The sequence below is a fragment of the Hypanus sabinus genome, chromosome 21 (assembly GCF_030144855.1).
Source record: "Hypanus sabinus isolate sHypSab1 chromosome 21, sHypSab1.hap1, whole genome shotgun sequence".
Taxonomy (NCBI): Eukaryota; Metazoa; Chordata; class Chondrichthyes; order Myliobatiformes; family Dasyatidae; genus Hypanus; species Hypanus sabinus.
Window position 1 is genome coordinate 26,894,611 of NC_082726.1, and position 22,382 is coordinate 26,916,992.

The 22,382-nt window shown below is 40.3% G+C and overlaps 1 protein-coding gene across 1 annotated transcript in view; it reads left to right on the forward strand.

Moving 5' to 3' along the window:
* hcn4 (hyperpolarization activated cyclic nucleotide-gated potassium channel 4) overlaps window positions 1-22,382 on the forward strand; it is a 501,153-nt gene that overhangs the window by 339,347 nt on the left and 139,424 nt on the right. The window lies entirely within an intron of this gene.

The window sequence follows — 22,382 nt, forward strand, 5'->3', positions numbered from 1 at the left end:
ATGGTCCAATCTCTTCTCCCATCAAATTCTTTCTTCTTCAGTCCTTTAGCTTTTGCACCAATCTCACTTCATCCCCCTCCCTTCCCCACCCACCAACTTCCCCCTCACCGAGCTTCACCCATCATCTGTCAGCTTAAACTACTGGCCCCCATACTCCCACCTTCTTATTCTGTCTTCTTCCTCCTTCCTTTCCAGTGCTGTTGAAGGATCTAGGCTCAAAACATTTGTACATTTATGCTGCCTGATCCGATGAATTCCTCCAATATTTTGTGTGTCTTCAGTAGTAATTCTGGAATGTCTTAACATGATTCCTAAATTGTTCTTGAGGTTGGGTTCTGATTTAATTATCTTCAGTCATTCAACTGACATTCATAAAAAGCATTCAGCCTTGCAACATTATTTCCTCAGTCAAGTGCGTCCAGCCAATATCCAAACCCGTGTTTCATCTGCAGAGCAGGGTCACTATTACATTAACACATCATCACTAGGGTAAAACTAACATGTCTCACGCTAATCTCATCCAAGATCTCATTTCCTTTTCAAAAATCAAATGCTTGGTGAATTCTTTTTGCTGTTGTCTTGTCCACCCACTGGAACATAATTTGAGGTGATATCATGGGTTTTAATTGCTTGACTGTGTCATAATGATATTAGCAATAGCCAAGTGGAGATGCTTCACTGGAACAACAACTAAAACAATGGAAGAACTCAAAGTGTCAGGCATCATCTATGGAGAGAAATGAATTATTGACAATTGCATAAAGAGAAAATTGAGTTTATCACTTTTAAGTGCTTCTTATCATAATTTAGAAATATAACAAAGCTTCAGAAGTAATCATCATCCTCCTCCTTCAATGTCTTCCATGATATCCCTAACTTCAGGTAATTTCTCCACTCTTCCCTTTCTTTTCTCCCCCCAGTTAGAGACTATTCATCTGGACAGCTTTACTGGGTAAGCCTTAATCTTCCACTTAACAAATGTATTCATGGCTCTGCATACAGCTTATAGGAGTTACTTCCCTTTACCTTTCAATTTTACTGTAAGATACAGTGATCTTGAACTGGATCTTGCTAGAGCAACATAGACAAAACCCTGAAGGAGGAGATGTCAGTGGTGAATGCATGGAATGGGCTGCTGGCGACGGTGGTGGGGGTGGATACAATAGGGTCTTTCAACAGACTCCTGGATAGGTACATGGAGCTCAGAGAAATGGAGGGCTATGGGTAACCCTAGGTAACTTCTAAGGTAGGGACATGTTCGGCACAGCTTTGTGGGCCGAAATGCCTGTATTGTGCTGTAGGTTTTCTATGTTCTAACTGAGCAGGGCAGTTAGCATCTGCAGAAGGAAACGGACAGACTACATTTTAGAAATGCAATCAGATTTACTATCACTGACATGTCATAAAAATTGTTTTGTGGCAGTGGTACACAGCAGGACATTAAAAAATACCACTACTATTAGGCTGAGTGACCTGATTCTGTAATTCTGCTCCTACATCTAATGGTCTAAGTTACAAATAAAGTAAACAAATGGAGTAAAGCTTGAGATGAAGTGGTCATGGAGATGATGTTTCCTATAGTAACGGAGTCTAGGACCAGAGGGCACAGCCTCAGAATACAAAGAGGTCTGTTTAGAACAGAAACAACGTGGGATTTAGAAAGGATGGTGAATCCATGGAATTCATTGCTATGGGTAGCCATGGAGGCCAAGTTATTGGGTATATATAAAGTCGAGGTAGACAGGTTCTTGATTAGTAATGGTGCTAAAGGTTATGGGGAAATGATGAGAATAGGGTTGAAGTGGTTAATAAATCAGCCATGATAGAATAGTGGAGCAGACTAGATGGGCCAAATGGCCGAAGTCAGCTCCTATGTCTTTATGGTCTTAGCGAAAGTAGAATAGTGTGATCATGTTCATGGGTTCACAGACCATTCAGAAATCTGATGGTTGGGGGGAGGAGCAGGTGGGAAGCTGTTCTCAAAGAACTTCTTCCCACTCCCACCATCAGATTTCTGAATGGTCTGTGAACCCATGAATATGATCACACTATTCTACTTTCACTAAGACCATAAGACTCTGGAACTTCAAACCCCTATATGTCCTCCCCAGTGGTAGTACTGTGATTAGAAAAGAACCCCAGTGATGGATGATGAGAGACCTTAATGATTGATACTAATTTCTTGAAGCATCACCTTTTGAAGATGTCTTCGATGGTGGGGAGGCTTGTGCCCATGATGAAGCCAGCTTAGTCTGCAGCCGCTTGCGATCTTATGCGTTGGAGCCTCCATATCAGATAGTGATGTAACCAATCAGAATGCTTTCCACTGTAGAAATTTGCAAGAGTCTTTGGTGACATACCAAATCTTCTCCAAGTCCTCGTATAGCAACTTCTTCATGATTGAATCGATGTGTTGTGCCCAGCATAGATCCTCTGAAATGTTGATTCCCAGGACCTTCAAGTTCATCCCCTTCATCTGGATCATGCTGGACCTGGCCTTCTTTTTGGGAATGACTGCCTACAGTACCTGTCCACTTAGCAACCCCCTGTTCCAGATGTGGGTGGGGTGGCAATGTTTCCACAGCAACAGGTCCTCAGGCAGCAAAGTGCAGAGATCGATGACAACCTTTGACAGGTAGCAGTTGGGGGTGGAGCTTTGCCTCCTAATAAAGCTGTCACTGACTTCAACAGTTAAATCTCTGATATTCAGACACACGTAAAACTACATCATTTACGCAAATTTTAAAGATACTAAAATTTAAAAATATAAAGCTAAATAAATGCACTTAAAAGGCCTTGAAGTAAAAAGATTAACCAAAGAAAATAATATACTTTGCATTCTCTTATTATCAACTGACCGATACAATGCTAATCACTACTTCAGTGTAGAAATACCTTATCCTCTTTGCACTGGAATGGACGTTGTTTTTGTTGTTCTAATTGTGATCTTTCCTATATAACTCTGCAAAATCTATGTCTATTTTATCTTTTATTTATGAATGTTGAGTCGTTAATGCTATGTTCTTGTTTAATGTGCTGCAAGCAAGTTTCATTGCAGCTGTGCATAAATGTACTTGTGCATATGACAAACTGACATGACAAAATATTTAATCCACAAGTCTTGAATCCCCAATGAACTTAATAGAGACTGCTTTTCTTTATTGGGTCTAACAGTTTAGGATCAGAGATTCAAGTCCCTTATGCTCTGGGGCTGTTACATTTTATTCTGCATTCTGCTATTGTTTTACATTGTACTACTTCACTGCACTTAATAATGAATTAACCTGTATGAACAATATGCAAGACAAGATTATTTTACTGTACATCAGTATATGTAACAATAATAAATCAATTCTAATTCCAACTCCAGCAAAAATGGGATCCTCCATTGGACTCGATGTGGAATCCAGTAATGGGACATGGGTGCAGCACAATCTGAGGGAAATGTCGATGCAGTTAGTAGAGCTGCTGCTGCACAGGCTCCATCCTGACTTCTGGTGCTGTGTGGAGTTTGCACATTCTTCCTCTGTGACCATGTGGGTTTAGACCATTAGACAATAAGAAACAGGAGAAGAATTATGACATTCATCCCATTGAGTTTTCTCTGCCATTCTATCACAGCTGATATAATTTCCCTTTCAGTCCTATTCTCTATCTTCTCCCCAAAACCTTTCACACCCTTGCGAATCAACAATTTATGAAATTCAGCTTTAATTATACCTAATGACTTGGCCTCCATAACTGTTCATGGTAAAGAACTCAGATTTACCACTCCTCATCTCTGTCCTAAAGAGATATCTTTGTATTCTGATGCTGTGCCCTCTGGTCCTAGAGACACTCACTAGAAGAAACATGCATTCTATCTCGGCCTTTCAATATTCAATAGGTTTCAATGCAATCTTTCTTCTAAACTCCACTGAGCACAGGCCCAGAGCCATCAAATGTTCATCATACATTAACTCTTTCATCCCTGTGATCATTCTTGTGAATGTCCTCTATACCCTCTCCAATTCTAGCTAATTATTTCCTAGATAAAGGGCCCAAAACTGCTCAACATGTTCCAAGTGCAGTCTGATCATTGCTACATAAAGCTCAGCTCAACTAAACCTTCTGTTTCTTCTGGATGCTCCTGTTTTCTCCCAAATCTGAAAGTTTTGCCCCTAACATAGGTGGGTGGTAGGAGAATTAGAGGAGTTAGTTGGCACATTACATAGAACAGTTACAGGAAGGTAAGTGGAGGAATGGAATTTCTTTCAGAGCTGACATAAATTTAATTAATTCAATGGCCATATGTGTCATTAGGAGACATGAGATAGAATAAAATATTAGAATTAATCAAACATTGTTTAAAGAGAAGGATATTTAAGAGATGTTCAGGAGGACAGAGATAAAATATTTATGAGAATGTATGGAGAATATAAGTTGAATGAGTTAAAATACAAAATACTAGAATTTGGAACAACACACAAAAGGTTTCGACCCAGAACATTGATGATCAATTTCCCTCCATAGATGCTGACTGACCTGCTGAGTTCCTCCATCGTTTTCAGTGTTGCTGAAAGAATTGAAAATCAATAGGACAAAGTAAATGTAGAATAAACAAGAAGCCAGAATTGGAAGAGCATAAAACTAAAAGAACACTTGATTTTGGAGATTCCTTATTCTTGATTACTTACTAAACACCCATATTGTTTACTTGCTCACATGTTTCAAGCAGATAAAAGATCTTCTTTTGTGATCCTTACCAGTATTTTACCTTCTATCAGAAGAACTTGATTACATATTTATTCATCACAATAGTTTTAATGGAACTTTGATCTATGCAATATGACTGATGCTCTATCCGTGTAATATCAGCTATTGGACCAGAAGCAATTCATTTCCTGGCATTTACATTGAACATCTTATGATTATGTAAAAACAATACAAACTAAACACGTCGAGCCGTTTAAAATAGCAACGTTTATTTACATGGCACCTTAATGTAAAACAACATAGTATAAAATGTTTCAGAGAGGGAATGAAAAGTTAGTAGGTAACAAGAATAGAATGGAGATTACTATAGAAGCATTGCAAACGACACTCAGTGATCAGGAAATCAATGATTAATTTGCAAAGGGAAGCATTAAATTCCAAGGTCAAAAGTTTGGTGATAAATTTGCTTGGAATCTTAGTACATGTGATAATAATAAACTAATATCAATACCCAATGTGGAGTAAAAGTGTATTGAAACTCTTGAAGATTATTTGCTCTCCATAAAAGATACAAGGGTTGGAGCACGTCACAAACTACCTATCCACCCACCCCATAAATCTTGTACTTTCCCATCTATGGACAAGTTTTACATTGGTCCCATTCCAACACAGGCTCTAGCAGCCATCACAGAACCCACAGTTAAAGGGGGACATCCTCAATCCTGACAGACTGCCGAAGAACAGGAAACTATAATTGTAACATAATTTTGGATATACAGTTATATCAGCCACAGATTTTAGTTGAGTCATAGCTATCATCAACATGGGTGTCTAATTAAAAACTCTTTGTTGCTTGCCTGACTAAGCAAAAATATATAAAGAATATATATAAAGGATAAATATTAGTAGCTGTCCTTTATGTACATTCAAGAGAAAGTCAAACTTTCCAATTCATTACCAGCAGGAGTAATTGAGGCAAAAAAAATCACAAAAACAACCTTTATGAGAAAGTAAGATGACCAAATACAGTGGAAAAGAATGAGATACTCACAGGATCAGACATTTCAGAGACATTTGCATGGAGAATGAACACCAGTAAGGACTCGTAGGAAACCATGACCAGTCTATGCTTGAAATATACTCAACAGTCACTTTATTAGGTACACCTGCATACCTGCTCATTAATGCAAAGATTTAATTAGCCAATCGGGGCAGCAACGAAATGCATAAAAGTATGCAGACGTAGGCAGGATGTTCAATTGTTTTACAGACCAAACATCTGAATGGGGAAGAAGTATGATCTAAGTGACTTTGACTATGGAATGATTGTTGCTACCAGACAGGGTGGTTTGAGTATCTCAGAAACTGCTGATCTCCTGGGATTTTCATGCACAACAGTCTCTCGAGTTTACAGGGAATATGTGTAAAAAAAAATTCCAGTGAACAGCAGTTCTGTGGGGAAGGTACCATTAATGAGAAAAGTCAGAGGTGAATGACCAGGCTGCTTCAAGCTGAGAGTAACTCAAATAACCATACATTACAACAGTGGTGAGCAACATAGAATCTCTGAACACAAAACAAACTGAACCTTGAATTGGATGGGCTATATTAGCACACTGGGTTCCACTGCTGTACCTAATAAAGGGGCCACTAAGTGTATAGCATTGTTTAGTTATAAATCTGAGTTATCTTTTCTCTTAAAACAGGAAACATGTAGCCCATGTTATCACGCCCTCATAATGTCATAAATTTTGAGAACAGGCTTGAATGGGAGGTGACGGTAGAGAGCTGATTTTTCTTTCAACAAAGAAAAAATTAGATTGATTGAAGATGGAACAAGGTAGTAGAAATCTAGCCTGTAGTCTGGTGACACAGACCTGCCAGCTATGTACATGCAACTGTTATTGTGCAAAATGTTCTTGGCTTTTATCCACGATGAACCTCAAACCTCTTCTTTGCCCAAGCCTCCTTACTTTTAGTTTCGCCCTTACTTTGAAAACCTTGGCATTCATTCATTTTAAATTTTAATTAGGCCCACACCTGCTATAACTCTCAGTCACTCTGCTAAGGCTCTTTAATGGTGCCATCTGTTGTCCAGAGAGCAAGTGAGATCTTGAAAAGTGGAAAGGATTAAAGAAAGAAAGGGAACATTTTCTTTTGAATAGAATGCATTTGAATCCTGCACCATAAAGAAATGATCTATTCCACTCTCTCAAGGGCAAGGCAGCCTATTTCCTTGACATTCCATTTATCACCTTAAACATTCACACCCTCTACACATTGTGGCTATGGAGGGTACTGTCTGCAAGGTACACTGCATTACTCACTTGGGCTGCTCTGACAGCACTTCTGATGCCTATGACCTCCATCACTAGGAAAGGACATCCCTGCAGTAAGAGTCAGTAAGGTGTGGGCATGCTATATTGGCATCAGAAGCATGGTGACTCCTCTGGGCTGCACCCAGCACATCCTCCGACTATGTTAGTCATTGACGCAAATGACACATTTCACAGTATTTCAATAGACAATAGACAATAGGTGCAGAAGTAGACCATTCGGCCCTTCGAGCCTGCACTGCCATTTTGAGATCATGGCTGATCATCTACTATCAATACCCGGTTCCTGCCTTGTCCCCATATCCTGTGATTCCCTTATCCATAAGATACCTATCTAGCTTCTTCTTAAAAGCATCCAGAGAATTGGCCTCCACTGGCTTCCGAGGCAGTGCATTCCAGACCCCCACAATGCTCTAGGAGAAGAAGTTTTTCCTTAACTCTGTCCTAAATGACCTACTCCTTATTCTCAAACCATGCCCTCTGATACTGGACTCTCCCAGCATCTGGAACATATTTCCTGCTTCTGTCTTGTCCAATCCCATGTACATGTGACAAATAAAACTAATGTTTAAAGAACACACCAACCTGACTCATGAATATATTGACCATTTCTTTCATCGCCACTCAACTAAATTTAGCACTGTGGGAGTGCCGTCACTGAAGGGATAGCTTCTGTTTATGAAGGCAAAAGACGAGCTGCTGGAAGAACTTGGTGAGCCAGGCAGCATCTGTGGAAGGACCTGCTGTGTTTCTGACCTGCCTGATCTACTGTGTTCCTCTAGCACTTCGACTTTGCTCCGGATTCCAGCACCTGCACTCTCCTGTGTCTCCTGCTTATGAAAGCAGTTCATCACCACCTTCACCTGGCCAATTTAGGATGGGCAGTAAATGCTGAGGTTGCCATTGATGCCCACATAGCTACTTCATGGCCCAAAACATCGGCTAATTATTCCTCTCTATGTATGCTGCCTGACCTGCTGAGTTCCTCCTGCATTTTGTGTGTGTGTAACACGCTCTGCATTTCTATCACAGATAGCTTGCTACATTTGAGCTACTTCAAAGGCTTACACTTAGGACTGCAGTCTTCAAGTATTTATGGAACTAAGAGCCACTGTGTCGAAGCTTGGATCTTACACATACTAGACCAAAGTTCATGGCAGTGAAGGTTACACCATGTATTCCTGGGAGAGGCACTGAGCATTTCTATATCTCCAATTCATTGAAGCATATACCCACTCTCTCATATGCCTTGGATGGTGATTTTACCATTAAGCTCTCTCTAATCCATTTACCCCCAAGTATCAAGTTATGACCCTCACCAACCCTTCCTCCCCGCTCTCTTGCTCCTTCTTGTCTAACCTGGCAGACCTCTCAGCATGTTATACTCAATTCACTCATCCCTCAGCCTCAGTGGTTCCAAGATAAATGGTCTGTTCCCTTTGAGGTTCTCTGACCCTGACAATAATTCCATGAATATCATCTGGTCAATGGCTCTAAACAATGACTTTTTCTCCTGATGAAGGATCCCAGGCCAAAATATCAACTGTTTATTCCCCTCAATGGCTGACTTGTGTGTGTATGTTGCTCAAGATTTCAAGCATCTGCAACATATCTTGTTTTAATGGCTGTTCTTTGCTCAGATTATCTCAAGTTAAGTCAAGTCAAGTCACTTTTTATTGTCATTCAACCATAACTGCTGGTACAGTACACAATAAAAATGAGACAGTTTTTCAGGACCATGGTACTACATGAAACAGTACAAAAACTACACTGAACTACGTAAAAACAACACAGAAAAAAACTACACTAGACTACAGACCTACCCAGGACTGCATAAAGTGCACAAAACAGTGCAGGCATTACAATAAATAATAAACAAGACAATAGGCTCAGTAGAGGGCAGTAAGTTGGTGTCAATCCAGATTCTGGGTATTGAGGAGTCTGATGGCTTAGGGGAAGAAACTGTTACATAGTCTGGTCGTGAGAGCCCGAATGCTTCAGTGCCTTTTCCCAGATGGCAGGATGGAGAAGAGTTTGTATGAGGGGTGGTGTGGGGTCCTTCATAATCCTGTTTGCTTTGCGGATGCAGCCTAAATGTCTATAATGGCAGTAAGAGAGACTCCAATCATGAAGTTTGTTGCTGTTACCTGGAGCAACCTCTGTGAACTGTGCACAGTACATGTACAGTAGCGCCCACTGATGGATAAACCACAGCATTCCGTGTGGTATCAGTTGGGTTTAACACAGATCCCTGATAAACACATTTCAAAATTATAGTATTGTTCCTAGCCATTTAATAATTTCTACCAATCAATAGCAAATTTGTCTAACAAAATAATTTGTTGTCAAAGATCTAAATTAATATAATACCTTCACACAATCCCATGAACTATAATTAACTCCTTCTAAAGATTTATAAATTTAATCAATTTTAAATATACACAGTCCTGATACAAAGGAAGCAGCTGCACTGATGATAATGGGAAAATCAGATTTTCATTTATTTTCCATAACGGCACACCTTTTAAATTCATCATGCAAATTGTAATCTGTGCTTGACAACTGCCGTATTAAATGATCCCTCAGCTCAGAAGAGAGTTGGGGATGGACAATAAATCCTGCACATTCATATCCCATGAACGAATAAGTATTGAAATCTAGGGAATTACTAATGTAATAATCATTTTCAAAGGTATTTCTTGGTTACAACTGTCAAGTTAGTTTAAGCAAGTGTCTCGACCCAAACTCATTCAGCGTCAGGCCCCGATGGTGTACCTGGCAGGAAGCTGAAAACTGGTGCCAACTAACTGGCTGGAGTGCTCAAGGACATCTTCAATCTCACACAGCTGTAGTCAATGTGTTTCAAAAGGGCATCAATCATACTGCTGCCAAAGGAGAGCAGAGTGAGCTGCTTCAATGGTTATTGATTAGTTGTTCCCTCCATAGATGCTGCCTGACTTGCTGAGTTCCTCCAGAATCTTGTGTTTTTTTTTTCGTCTGTGGTAATACAGCTTCATAACCCCAGAGATGTGGTTTCAGTTCTGACCTCAGGGACTATCTGTGTGGAGTTTGATAATTCTCCTCTGTGGGCTCCTTTTTCCTTCCACAACCTTGAGATGTGTGGGTTGAAGGAGAATTTGAATCATATTTATTATCACTGATGTATACTATTAAATTTGTTGCTTTGAGGTAGCAATATAGCAAAACATATAAAAGTTAATACAACTACAAAAATAAATAAATATTGTAAAAGTGTGAAAATGAGATAGTGTTCATGGACCATTCAAAAATCTAATAGCAGACAGGAAGAAACTATTCCTGAATCATTCAATGTGGGTCTTCATTCTCCTGTACCCCTTTCCTGATGGTAGTAATGAGAAGAAAACATGTTCTGGATTAAAGTCAGATGCTGCCTTCTTAAGACACTGCCACTTGAAGATTTGCTTAATGGTGGGGAGGGTTGTGACTGTGATGGAGCTGGTTGAGTCTACGACTCTGTGCAGCCACTATAAATTGGTCCTAATGTGTCAGGGAATGATAGAATCTGGGGAGATGATGAGAATATGAGAATAAAAAAAGGATTAATTTTAATTTATAAACACAAGAGATTCTGCAGATGCTGGAAATCCAGAACAACACACACAAAATGCTAGAGGAACTCAGCAGGTCAGGCAACATAAGACCATAAGAGATAGGAACAGAATTAGGCCATTTGGCCAATTGAGTCTGTACCACCATTTCATCATGGGTGGTCCAATATTCCTCTGAGCCCCATTCTCCTGCCTTCTCCTCATATCCATTCATGCCCTGACCAATCAAGAATCTATCAACCTCTGCCTTAAATATACATAAAGACTTGGCTTCCCCAGCTGCCTGTGGCAAAGAATTCCACAGCTTCACCACCTTCTAGCTATAGAAGTTCCTCTTCATCTCTGTATCTATGGAAATAAATGACCAGCCAATGCTTCATCCTGAAGAAGGGTCTCTTGGCCTGAAGCATCGATTGTTTATTCATTTGCATAGATGCTGTCTGAGCTACCAAGTTCCTCCAGCATTTTGTGTGTATTAATGTAGAATTAGTATAAATGGGTGGTTGCTGAACAAGGTGGACTCACTGATCCTGATCCTGGACCTATTCCCGTGCTGTAATAGCTGTATGACTTAATGTCTCTTTTATGATAATGAACAGAACACCTAATATGTCTTGATGAAGGGTCTTGGCCCAAGACATCAACACTTTATTTCCCTTCATACATGCTGCCTGACCTACTGAGTTTCTCCAGTATTTTTTGTGTGTTGCTCAAGATTTCTAACATCTGCTGAATCTCTTGTGTCCTTTAACACTTAATACTGTTTTATTTCCTATTCACTCATGGTATATGGTAAGACCAGCATTTTCTTTAAGTGGCTATCCAAAGCACATTGCTGGGGAGTTAGAGTTCTAAGCAGACCAGATCAGGATGATATATTTTCATCTTTAAAGGACATTTGCAAACTAAAAAGGGTTTTGCAATAATTTTTTAGCTTCACAGTTGTTACTTATAATCCTGGATTTTTGTTCCAGGTTTATTTAATAAACAATTTAAATTAACCAGCTGTTTTAATGAGATTTGAATTCCTACCTCCAGATCATTAGTCTGGACCTCTCAATTATTAGTTCAGTAATAATAGAATCAGTGACCACTTTAGTGGGTGCACCTGTACACCTCCTTGTTATTGCAAATATCTAATCAGCCAATCATGCAACAGAAATTCAATGCATAAAATGCATGCAGACATGCTCGAGAGGTTCAGTTGTTGTTCAGACCAAACATCAAAATGAGGAAGAAATGTGATCTAAGTGATTTTGCCATGGAATGATGGTAGGTGCCAGACAGGAAAGCCTGCACCTCTCAGAAACTGCTGGTCTCCTGGGAGTTCTCTGCTGTCTCTAAGTTTACGGAGAATGGTGTAAGCAACAAAAAACACCCAGTAAGCGGCAGTTCTGTGGGCAAAAACATCTTGTTAATGAAAGATGTTAGAGAATGGCTGAACTGGTCTGAGCTGCCAAGAGGGGTGACAGTAACTCAAAAAACCACATGTTACAACACTAGTGTGCAGAAAAGCATCTCTGAAAGCACAACACATCAAACCTTGCAGCAAATGGGCTACAGCAGCATAAGACCATGAACATTATGTCAGGGGCCACTTTATTACATACAGGAGGTACCTAGTTGGGAATTGGAGTTTCTATGTAGACCAGATCAGAATGGAATATTTCCATCTCCAAAGGGATCTGCAAAGCAAAAGGATTTTTCAATCATCTCTTAGCCTCACGATTATTATTTATGATCCTAGAATTTTAGTCCAGATTTATTTAATAAACAATTCAAATTAAGCAGCTGATTTAATGAGCTTTGAACTCCCTAACTCCAGATCATTAGTCTAGGCCTCTCAATGATTAGTTCAGTAATAATAGACTCTGTAGCCAATTTATTAGCTATGGAGGTACCTAATAAAGTGGCCACTGAGTGTAGTTCCAGCTTTTAACAAAGTGGAAAGCAAATGAGGATGTTTTGTTTTCTACAGAGGTATGAATAGTGCATCAGGAGAATTCAGGATTTAGGATGGAAGCCAATACTCTGATTTATGGATAATTCAGACAGGGTGAGTGAAAGAATGGGGAATAAAAGGATTTGAGCAAGGTGTAGGTGCATAAGATTAGGATGGCTTCTTGTGTGAAAATTAACAGCCTGCCCCTGCTTTACAATAACGTTTGCATATGTGAGCTGAGATATGGTTTATGATGGGAATATAAGTGTAGTATAATTTGAAAGCAGTAGTTAACAATCAACATATGGAAAACCTGAAAAGATGCAATTTAATGCAAACTGGTGGATCTGTGGGACTGAACCACTGGGGCAGTTTAGATATGGCACTAATGAGCCACAAAGATAAAGGACTTTACTGCAGTCAGCTGCTTAAAATGGAACTTCCATCTTGATGTCTCTTTCCATTCAGATTATCCCCAAATTGCTTGTCAGCTAATGAAGTAAAATCTCAGTTGCATTGTAGGACACGCGGCAGGTAACTTATGCACAACAAGCTCCCACGGACAGCAGTTTGTTAACAACAATCGATTTCATTCACTGTTAATTGAGAGATAATTATTGGTTGGGATAATAGGGATTACTCACTTGAGATTTTTCAAAGAGTTACTATGGGAGCACTTAATAGCAGACGGAGCCTTTGTTCAATGCTTCATTCAAAAAACAACCCCTCGAGGTGCAAATTCCCTCTCAACACTGATAGTTATGAGTTACGAGTCCAGTTATTGGCATAGACATACAGACCCAGGGTATAAATGGCATGAAGCTTAGCTTTTTTGCAGCAGCACAATACATTACAAACATGACAAATATTAATTACATAAACTTAAATTACACTTAATTTACATAAACAAAAATAGACATGATGAGATTAGAGCAAGTTGAGGGAAATATAGTCTGAGGTAAAAATGGGTGTTTTCCCCGTCAATTGAAGAACCTATTTACAGTGGGGAAGCGGTGGTTTCTGAATCTTGAAATGAGTGTCTTCAGAGCTCCTGTACTCCCTGCCTGATGGCAGCAGCAAGAAGAGGGTGGGGCTCTTTAATCATGGCTGTCACTTTATTGGACAGCACCTCTTATAGTTGTCATTGATGGAGGAAAGAGCTGTACCCACAGTGGAATTGGTTGAGTCCCATCACTCTCTGTAGCCCTTTGTGCATTCCAGGATGTAGTGCACAGATTACTTTCTACTGTTCATCTGTGGAATCTTGTCAGAGTCTTCAATCACATGCAAAATGTGGATCCCAGATTGGCCTCTATAGTCACCTGAGGACCCACCAATAGACAACCCCTTAGGAGAACATCATACTTGACTTGAGTGATCACACTGTTACTACTACTACCTTAAAAATATTGACGGCTAGAAATCTCATTCTTTTTACTGCAGACCCTTCAATGAGCACTGGGACCAGTTCACATGGCGTTCCTTTCCTGAAGACCACAATCAGTTCATTGGTTTCATTGAAGTTAACTGCTAGGTTGCTCATTATGTCCATTCAACTAGCTGACCCACCTCTTCACCACCATCACTATGAGCAACAGTGTTGTCATTGCAAAATCTGTGGATGCCACACAGTCATAGCTACAGAGACAGCAGAGCTAGGGAAAGTCAGCCTTGATTTTTGTTCCTGGAAGTCTGGTGCAGTGAGAAGCTGGTGCCTAAACTAAAGACCTACAGCTTAGATAACAGAACCCTGGAGAGGACTTAGGTTAAAATCATAAACATAAGGGATTCTGCGGATGCTGGAAATCCAGAGCAGCACGCATAAAATACTGGAGGAACTCAGCAAGTCAGGCAGCGTCTATGGAAATGAATGAACAGTCACTTTTTCGGGCCAACACCAGAAAAGTAATCAGCCTGACACGTTGACTGTTTATTCATTTCCTGACCTGCTGAGTTCCTTCAGCATTTTGTGTGTGTTGCTCTAGATCAAAATCAGACAGACCTACTCTTGATCATCATCTGGTGCGGTGATCCCAATTAGAAATTAAATTAATCGTGTGCAGTCAAAGGTGCCTAATGCATTTCATTGAATTTGTTGATGCTTCTTGCTTGTTCAAGTTAAAAGGGGGTACTTGAATTTGACCCGTTTGCATCAAGTAACACTATCACATGAATCATTTAGCACCGATTCTTCCTCTCACTCACTGATGATCAGAAAGCAAAATTATCCCATTGCTGTTGGTGCTATTCTGACAATAGGAGTCTTGTGCACAGAAGACGGACAAACTTGTTCTCTAACTAACAAGACTGACACATGTTGGCTATTAGAGCAAAGGTTCCTTCTCCCATAGTGGAAACCACCTATCTCAGTGAATTTCAACCCTACTTGGAGAAGTTCATACAATTCGGTTGCCCTCATCCCAATCTGTTCACATGCACCGCAACCCAATCACATTCGCTCCAATCTGTTCATGCTCATTCTAATTTATTCACATTTAATCCAGAAAAGAAGTGCCTCACACCCACTTTGTCATTTTACAAATGCATTTTAGTCAGTTCACACTTACACCAATCAGATAACCTTCCCCAAATGAGCTACGCTGCCACCTGCTTGTTTACACTGACTTGAATTAGTGCACACTCAGTCCTTGCCCTTCCAGTCACTTTATAAACACTCTAATAATATCATACCCACTCCTCCATCATTCTAATGAGGTTTCTCGCTCTATTCTGTTTATAATCTTGCTTTTGTGGATTTCGTTTATTTTCAAAAATAAACTTTATTCAAGGTAAATGTTATACACAAAAGAAGAAACAGTACAAAGCTTTTACATTCATAATCAATGCATTTAGTCGTGTTAAGTTTTTTTAAAATCATATCTTTATTATCTCTCATATGCCCCCCCCCCACCTTTTGAAGGCTTCCTCATCCAACTCAGCCACTCCATATGCAGTACTGGAAGACGCTAGACTGTGGTCCTTCCCCGCAGCGCATTTATGTTGGCTCAACCAACCTTCAGTGCATCCTTCAGAATGTACTACTGCAGCCTGGAGTGTGCCAATTGGCAGTGTTCCCTTATTGGGAACTCATTGGGCTGGAAGTCCAAGTTTTGGGTAGAACAAAGGGTGTCTCTTCCTGTGTTGATGTTCTTCCAGCGACACTTAATGTCTGCCTCAGTGTGTGTCCCTGGGAATAGCCCATACATCAGAGAGTCCTCTGTTACATAAGTGCTTGAGATGAACAGAGGCAGGCACCCTTGCTTCCTTCTCACCCTTTTAGCAAATCCAGTCTGCCAAGAGGTGGGTGACCATCTCTTCCACACCATAGCCATCCCAGGGGCAGCTTGTGTAGGGGATATTATTTTGTCCCTACAGGAAGGATCCACCTATCAGTTCATCTTCATTTTGCTCCACACTCATTCACTCCTAATTACTCTGTAATTACACTATCTGTCTAGTTTACATCCACCTAAAATTATTCACAGCCTCATTTAGTAAGCCATCCCTAGGCCACAGTCAGTTGAATAAGTTCTCATCATTTCAGTCTGCTGAAACTTATAGACATTGATTCACACCCACTGTTCATTGTACCTTCGCTGTGTCTGCTGACAGCTCCTCCAATCAGTTTACAGAAATCAGTCCTGACTCATTCCACTTGGGTCACACCTATTTCCCACTCACTCAGTTTCATTAACTCTCACTGCAATCTGTTTCCAGCATTGTTTAACTCACACAAAATGCTGCAGGTCATGCAGCATCTATAAAGAGGAATAAACATTTGAAGCTTAGGGCTGAGACCCTTCACTGGGACTGTAAAGGAAGGGAAAGAAATCAGCAATTATGTCTAGTTTGGTTTACAAAGTATTCCCTTTGCTGATAAACTGTATTGAATACTGTTGAATTTCCATACTGGTGGTTTCTTTATCTTCAGACTGGGGAAGACAAGCAACTTTTAAATTAGATGCCCTGACTAGTTGCAATTCACAATAACATTAATTAGATGACTTTGAGATGCAATCCTCCACCAAAGCATTAGCACTCTTGCTTCTGGTAATTTTCATAATTTTTTTTAATAAATTGTGATTGTCTCTGGAGAAATTTACATAATTGTGAGAGTTTGAGGCCCTAATTAAATTCCAACATTATTTCTCTCACTCTCCGGCGTAAATTCCATTATTTACAACATTCCTGGTTGACAGGCGAAGCCAGTGGATGCATATTAAAAATCTGTCAAGCGTTTGCAGGTAATACAGTGAGTGAAACAAGACTAGTGAATTGACCCAGTGACAATCATCGTCTGGGTTTCATAAGGAAAGACATAAATACACATCAACAGATGTGAAGCAGTTTTGATTTAGTGTGATTGTGACATGATAGATTGGTTGTTCAAAGCTGCAGTGCATTGAGCTAACAGTATACGCAAACTCCAGTCTTTTTCAGCACAGTGGCATAGCTAGCAGAGCTATTGTCTCGTAGTGCCAGACCTGGGTTCAGTTCTCTGGTGCCATCTGAAGCAACAACTTGCCGGAAGAATTCAGTGGGTCACGGAACATAGAACACTCCAGCAATGTGCAGGCCCTTCGATCCATAATGTTGAGCCAACATTTTAGCCTACTCCAAGATCAATCTAACTCTTCCCTCCTACATAACCCTCCATTTTAGTATCATCCATGTGCCTATTTAAGAGTTTTTTTTAATGTTCCTAATGTACCTGCCTCAACCCTCACTCTGACACACCCACCATTCTCATGTAAAAAACTTACCTCTGACATGGTCCCTATATTTTCCTCCAATTATCTTAATACTATGCCCCTAATTCTAGTCACTGGGAAAAAATCTCTGGCTATTCATTTGATCTATGTCTCTTCCACTTCATATCAAATTACCTCTCATCCTTCTTCTCTCCAAAGAGAATATCCGTAGCTCTCTCAATCTACCCTTATAAGACATACTCTCTAATGCAGGTAGTGTCCTGTTAAATCTCCTCTGCAAGCTCTCTAAAGCTTCTACATCCTTGCTATAATGAGATGACCAGAAGTGACCACAAATGTTCAAGGTGTGGTCTAACCAGGCTTTAATTATCTCACAGCTCTTAAACTTAATCTCCTGACTAATGAAGGCCACACACCAAATACCTTCTTAACAACCCTATCAACTCAAATGGCACTTTTGAGAGATCTATGGACATGGATTCCTCTGTTCCTCAACATGGCGAATATTCCTCCCATTCCTGACAAAATTTCAGGACATATGCCGGTGTTATTAAACCTAATTCTGATTCATTAACCTTGTTTTCTCCTTTCAAATTCATCCTTCCAAAGTGAATCATTTCTCATTTCTCTGCGTTGAACCCCACCTGCCACTTCTCAGCCCAGCTCTGCAACCTGTCAATGTCCCATTGTAACCTATGCCAATCTCACACTATTCACAACTCCAACAACCTCTGTCATCTGCATCCTTACGAACCCACCCTTCCACCTCCTCATCCAAGGGTTGACCAGTATCTGTGGCAGGAAAGGAAATGTTGAAAACTTGGGTTGAAACTGCACTGCAGTGAATAGGAAGGCTCTGTAATAGGTCGTCGAAAGTTCCCAACGCATCAATCAATCTCCAAAGCACCAATCTATGTGCCATCAAGGAAATATATAGAGGAAGATACCAGAAGAGCACCAGTAACATAATGAAGGATCCCACCCACCATGCTAATGAAATGTTAGTCCCACTCCCATCAGGGCATCCACGCTGGGACCCAAGCAGTAAGGCTGATCAAAACATCCACCCACTAACCCACCCCTCCACACCAACAATGCTATTTTATCATTTCCTGTCAGTCACCGTAGGTATGGGCACTCCTGTGCCTAATGTCACCTAATGGACATACAACCAATTTGTGTATATATGCTATCTTGTGTATTATATTTATTAGTTTATTATTATTATCATTATTATTGCCTTCTTGCCATCTTATAGTTTTTGTGCTGCATCTAGAGTACAATTATTTCATTTCCTGTACACTTGTGTACAGGAAATTACATTAAACAATTTTGAATCATGAATCTTGAATTTTGAAATGCTGCATCACCTATTCTTTCCCTCCCACAATTGCTGCTCGATCTGCTGAGTTCTTCCAGCAGATTTTATTTATTGCACCAGATTCTGGCAACTGTTGTCTCTTGTGTCTCTGGTGTGTTCTGTTCATGAGCATGTGAGTTTCATCCAAGCCCTCTTGTCTCTTCCTTCATATCAAAGCCATGCAGATTGATGAGATAATTGGCCACTGTAAATTGTATTGATGAGATCTAGATTCTGGGAGGATTATTTGTGAATAAGAAAAAAACTGGATTAATATAGGATTATTATAAACAGATGCTTAATGGTTGGCATGAACTCAATGGGCTGAAGGGCCTGTTTTCATGCTGCATCTCTCCAGCACTTTAATAGGTCTTGCAGAAATATAGCTGGATGTATCCAAAATGTGTATTGTCTCTCAAGGTGTCAGGAACATTTTTACAATGCAGGCTAGACCTGTTACAAGCCTAACCAATTAAAATCCAAATCTTCCAGCCCCCATGTAACAAATTTATCATTGCTGACAGATTCTTAAGGAGAAGGAGACAGAAGGTGGAGATCAGGTGGTTTCTCGACGGTACCAGTGTGTGAATCTTATATCATAATTCCCTATTCTCAGCTCCTTTCGTGATTTCAATCTCCAGCTACATCCCAAATGCACATCTTTTAAAATCAGAGGCACAAGAGACTGCAGATGCTGGAACCTGGAGCAGAACACTCGTCCAGCCCAGATGAGGGATCTTGATTTGAAACGACTGTCCATTTCCCTCCATAGATGTTGCCTTGAGTTCCTCTGCAGTTTTTGTATATCTATTAAAATCAGGCCATTTTGAGAAACAACATTCAACTCTTTGCTCTTGGCATGAACTACAATGGTAAATTGTGTGGATATATTTCAAGTTCAGAGTATTTACTAACAACAAACAATGCGTTGGAAGGGGCTATTACAAACATCCCATTGTCCAGTAAATTCAGTTAACTTAGGACACTGTTTATTGAGCAAAAGAAGGAGATAAAAACTGCCACAGTTTCTCCCAATAAAAGTGGTGTAACCTCTCCAGCAATTGAGCAGTTAGTTGACAATAGTTGCATAGTAATTAAATTGTAAAATGTTCATTTACTGTCAAAGTGTACAACTCTGAAATTCTTCTTCTCCAGATAGCCACAAAACCAAGAAAGAAAAGAACGGCAGCACGGTCACCAACCCCCAAATCCCTCCTCCCTGCACAAAATATGAACAAAATGGAATAGGCACATTAACCCCCAAATCCCCTCCCCCCACACAGAAAAATTTAGGAAGATTGGGTGAAAATCAGAGGATATAAAAAAAAAGTCTGAAAAAAAAGTCTATAGACCAAACCCATATCCAAAATGCAGGAAACCCGGGTAATATTCTTCAGGCACAACTGCAGGGTTTCCCCTCTCCATAGCAGGGCAATCCCCCAGTGATCAAAAAGCAGTCTCTCCTCTCACTAGCAGAGCAATCCCCCAGTGATCGAAACGCAGTCTCTCCTCTCACTAGCAGAGCAATCCCACCAGTGATCGAAACGCAGTCTCTCCTCTCACTAGCAGAGCAATCCCCCAGTGATCAAAATGCAGTCTCTCCTCTCACTAGCAGAGCGATCCCACCAGTGATCGAAACGCAGTCTCTCCTCTCACTAGCAGAGCAATCCCCCAGAGATCGAAACGCAGTCTCTCCTCTCACTAGCAGAGCAATCCCCCAGAGATCGAAACGCAGTCTCTCCTCTCACTAGCAGAGCAATCCCCCAGTGATCGAAACGCAGGCAGCCGGCGCTCACCTTCCTCATTCACCTCGAAATTTCAATCAACCTCGTTGCATTAATCGGCATACAATGCAAGCTTCAATCGCGACATAGAGTCAAACATCGGCTCGCACTGCAGCTATCCCGCGGGCTTCTCATCAAGTCATCTCTGCCTCCCAGAATCCTCCTGGAGGCTGCGGAGCGTTGGAACCCCCAAACTGTCTTCAAACTCCAAATCCCAGGCTCCAACAGGTCCAGAATCACATTCAAGACGAAAAAAAACACAAAAGGCATAAAAGAAGATCACGGTTTCATGATCTAATCAGAAGATGTTGACAAAAGGAGCGTTATACCCAGGCACTATCTTGACCGGAAGCATTTGTAGTATGTTATTAGATCACTTACATCAATAAGATATCAAACTTAAATTGACAGTGGCATTGCCTATTCTGAGTGATCAGAGAGATGTACAGGACAGAAACAGACCCTTCAGACCATTGAGTCCACAATGACTATCAACCACCCATTTGCTTGAATCCAGGATTAATCCCATTTTTTATTCTCCTTATCAAATACCCTGCACCTTTCACTAACTGATGTACTAGGGACAATCTACAGTGAGCAATTAACCTGCTAGCTTGAACTTTGAGATGTGGGAGGAGATTGTGGGAAATCCATACAGTCAAAGGGAGAATATGCAAACACCATACCGACTGCTCTTCAGTTAGCCCTGAACCCAGATCTTTGTTGCTGAGACTCAGCAGCTGTACTTACGAGCTGTGTCGTTGTGCTGCCCATATGGGAAAATAAAATAATTTAAGACACAAGAGGTTCTGAAGATGCTGAAAGTCTTGAGCAACACACACAAAATGCTGGAGGAACTCAGTAACTCAGGCAGCATTTATGGAGGGAAATAATCAGTCAACATTTGGGCCAAGATGTTTCATCAGGACTGAAGAAGGGTCTCAACCTGAAATGCTGACTGTTTATTCTCCTCCAGAGACGCTCCAGCATTTTGTGTGCGTTTTTCAATAAAGTAATCTTCCCACTTTTATGTTATTGCTTCTTGACTTTTCACATAATCAAAGTGATAAACAGTGTTTTCTGGGGACAGCTTTAATGAATATCTTGTAAAGGTAAGGAGACACAAAAAGAACTTGCAAAATAACCCACACCAAGGAATACACAGCGAGTTCTAAGAATAATAAATATTGATCCATCTTTCTACAGTATGCAATCATTATTATTCGGTAAAAGTCTTCACTTTATTTACATATTACTGTGTTCTTTTCTTTCTTTTGCAATCTTTTTATTGAATTTTTCTAGACAAATACATAGTGGTCATAATAGTACAAAGGAAGTGGGATTACATTGTTGGCAATTAATACATGTGAGTAGAAACTATAGGTAACACCAATATAGTTGACCTCCCAAACTCTTAAAATAGACAAGATACAAGTGTTACGTACCCTGTAACTGGGTGTCTTACCAGCAAAGTTAGAAGAATCCGTTGGAGTCTGGTGGTACTATTTTCAAATAGTGTTTATTAGTAAAATATACAAATCAATATCAATAATGCAAATATATAGATAATACACATTAGCAATACTAAACCTAAAAGTGTGGGTATAATAATAATCAATAATGAACAAGCTCGATCGATGTCTAGGGGATAATGAATTGTCATATGTGAATATAAAGTTCACTTCAGTTCATACGTGCTGAGGTAGTTGTTGGTGGTTTTGTTGTAGTTGTTGGAGAGAGAAAGAGAGAGAGCAAACAGTGACAGCTATTGTCGGGCAAACCTTCCTTTACGATCTTGATCTGTCGATGTGTTGTTGTGGCCATTCAGTTATGACCCCTCTGTCCTTCAGCTAGACCGTTCTTCTGTGGTGGACTTGTCACTCTGGCGTGAGTGGACACACACACAAGTCCCCACCGGCCCTGCTAGTAACACTGTGAGTTAAACTGACCGATCCTTTGTACG